This window comes from Hemiscyllium ocellatum, unplaced genomic scaffold (genome assembly GCF_020745735.1).
Source record: "Hemiscyllium ocellatum isolate sHemOce1 unplaced genomic scaffold, sHemOce1.pat.X.cur. scaffold_1295_pat_ctg1, whole genome shotgun sequence".
NCBI lineage: Eukaryota > Metazoa > Chordata > Chondrichthyes > Orectolobiformes > Hemiscylliidae > Hemiscyllium > Hemiscyllium ocellatum.
The window spans coordinates 67,760-70,973 of NW_026867731.1; the positions used below are offsets into that span (position 1 = coordinate 67,760).

The 3,214-nt window shown below is 44.9% G+C and overlaps 1 non-coding gene across 1 annotated transcript; it reads left to right on the top strand.

Moving 5' to 3' along the window:
- Positions 1-405: 405 nt before the first annotated feature.
- trnah-gug (transfer RNA histidin (anticodon GUG)) lies at positions 406-477 on the top strand. Its single transcript has one exon. It is a non-coding gene; the product is annotated as a tRNA-His (tRNA).
- Positions 478-3,214: the final 2,737 nt, after the last annotated feature.

The window sequence follows — 3,214 nt, forward strand, 5'->3', positions numbered from 1 at the left end:
ATAAAGCTTTTCGCACATCTTCGCGACTGCGCCACTCAGTTCCTCTGATTCTGAGTCTGGGAATTGGGACTATGTGGCAGCAGTGGTTACTGCCTTGTGTGGGGAAACTGGTGAAGTAGCCAATGTTAAACTGCATTACGATTGAAGCATACATTTCAACAACATCGGCACTGTCCCCGGAGTTTTTGATGTTTTGGAGAAATCTACTTATCTCAGCCTTCAGCATATTAATGATGGAATCACCACAGCTTCTGGGGGAACCGACATTAAACGGTCAGCCCATTCTGAGTTCCCACATAACTGCCACTATTCGCTTAGCACTGATATTGTGCATTTGGTGCTCTGCCTAATGTGTCCTATGAGATTGTACTTATTGCACGCTGTCAACGCCCTCGTGTGTGGAATGCCGTGATCGTATAGTGGTTAGTACTCTGCGTTGTGGCCGCAGCAACCTCGGTTCGAATCCGAGTCACGGCAGTAATTGCTCTATCTTCTCCAGCTCTTGGGAAACACAAAGGAATCAGTTGTTTGGATAAGGTAATTTTTTCCAAGGTGATGATCTTTGCCCTTCAAATTCTGCTCGCTCACATCTCTGTATTTCATATGTCAGAATTCAAATCCACCCGTTCTCAGAGATTTCACTCCCTCCTACGATCACTAACTGAACTTTTCATCCCACACCCCCAATACATTAATTTAGAGATGCCGGTGTTGGTCTATGGTGTAAAAAGTTAAAAAACACACAACACCAGGTTAGAGTCTAACAGATTGAACTGAGCACTAGTTTTCGGAGCGCTGCTCTTTCATCATGTGGTTGTGGAGTCATTTCCTATTTCATTAAGGCACTGCAGAATCTAACACTGACTCTCACATTGATACCATTCAGTTTGTGCTTCTGCGGTCACCGTTGCTGGTTGAACGTGCCCCAACCCCACCATCAGGACCTGAAGACCAGTTGATCCATTTGGTTGCGGTTGTTGTGAGGCCAATCCTCAGGTAGCAGCTTTTACTGATATGGACTTGCGATTATGGGCGGTCAAGCTCAGGAAAATGATTCAGGACAATATCGAGGAAAAGCGACTGCTTTCAGAAAGATTACTTCCACGGGTTTTCCGCAATGGCCGAGCACGATTATAGTTAACTCAGATACCAAGCAGATGAACCAGGGACCCGGGTTTGACTCCAACCATGCCAGGTGTTAGAATTGGGATACAATACATATCTGGAATTACGAATCTAATAACACCTATAAATACATGGCCAATTGTTGAAAAAAAACAAAACCATCGTGTTCACTGACGTCCTTTGAGGAAGGAACCTGCTATTCTTACCTGGTCAGGCCTCGATGTGACTCCAGACTCACTGCAATACGGTTGAGTATCGACTACCCGCTGTGCAATTAGGGATCGCAATCAATGCTGCCGAGACAGCGACGCCCTCATTCTGTAACAGAATAGGAAAAAAGTTAATTTAGCTCTGGCTAGAGTACTGTGTGCAGTTCTGCAATTCACAGTATAGCAATGATGTGATGGCACTGCGAACGTTGCAGGAGAGATTCACTGGGATATTGTCTGGGCTGAAGAGTTTCAGTTATGAGGAGAGATTGGATAGACTGGGGTTGTTTGTCACCAAGCAGAGGAGATTGGAGAAGACATGACTGAGATGTACAAAATAATGAGGGATATGGATAGGATCGACTGAAAGAAGCGTTTGTTATTGATGGAGGGATTGAACAACGGGGCCAACAGATTTTGGGAAAAGGCAGAAAGGTTTGATTATATGTGCGGAAACGGTCAGAGAGGCGGAAACTCTTTTAACCTGAAAAAAAAATTCAGATGTGAAATTGTGATGCCATACATATCAGACTATGGGCTAAACAATGGAAATCTTGTTTCAGGTAGTTAAGCAGTTGTGTTGAACAAGTGCGGCCACAACAGGCTGCAGGGCCTCCTTCGATTTTGTTGTCTTCCACAGTATCGTGGTTAGTGTCCCCGCCTGTCACTGGGCTCAATTCTCAGCTGGGGGTATCGTAAATGTTTTAAACCTGTCGCTCTGTTCCCCAGTGAAGGTTATTAATGCCTGGCCTTCTATTCTCGATTGGTTATGTCACAGGAAGGACAATGCTGTCAGAATCAGCTGGGGAAGGACTGCAGCTCCTGGGGAGAGAGTGTGTCAGTGAAAGTGCAAACACGTAACTTCTGCAAACTGCACATTGTGTTTGTGTTGCAATGAAAACCATTATATAGAGTTGTTCCTGACTGTGTGTTTATATAAAGCAGCAATCTGAGGAAGAAAACAGAGTAAACCCATTCAGATCTGAGTGCAGAAACATTTCCAGCAGCACTAATGAGGTTGTACAGCGCAGAACCGCGTTTGGATGCATTGAGCTCGGTTTGAGGGCGCAGCTTGCTTTCACTCGGCTGAGTTGCAAGTGTATAAAGCCATTAAACATGATACGGATAGTGTTCAATATGATGGTACATTTGCTCATTGGTTCGCACTGCTGGTAAGTCTGCAGGTTAGGTGGATTGGCCGTGTTAAATTCGTTGATGTGTTCAGGGAGTGAATTCAGTACGTTAAGTGAGTTAGCCATGGGTAACGCAGTGATAAGGTCAGTAGTCACACGATGCCAGGTTTCATTCCAACAGGTTTATTTGAAATCACAAGCCAAAGGCATGCCAGGATAGAGACGGGAGCTAGGTCTGGTTGAGATGCTGTTTCCAATGTCCCTGCAGACCTGATCGGCTGAATTGTACTTCCTGCATTGTTGGGAATCTGTGATTCTATCGGAGAGGACACTGCCAGCGCTTACTGGGCTGCTAAGACATTAGAGACGATGCTGACGGCGTTTCGTGGGGATGAAATTTTATTTATTTGTGTGTTGGAAAATTGGAAACTGAACCAAGGAAAACCGAATGGAAGTTTTCCAGAGTATTTGAGGTTTGGAGAGAGTAAATAGTTGGTAAATGCTCTCTTTCAAGTTCGCAAATTTCTGAACGTCAGGCTTTCAAAACCATCGATGTCGGGCAAAGAAATAATAAGAGCAGAATTTCTGTCACTCTGAGAATCCATTTCCAAATATTTGGAGAGACACATTTCGAGACACAGAAGCAGTGAGTTACACCATGAGAGAAACAGCCTGTGGCCAGGTAAATGTGTAAACGTGGGGTGTGTTTGGGGGTGGGGGGAGGTGTGTGGGCGGTGGAAGTTGTGA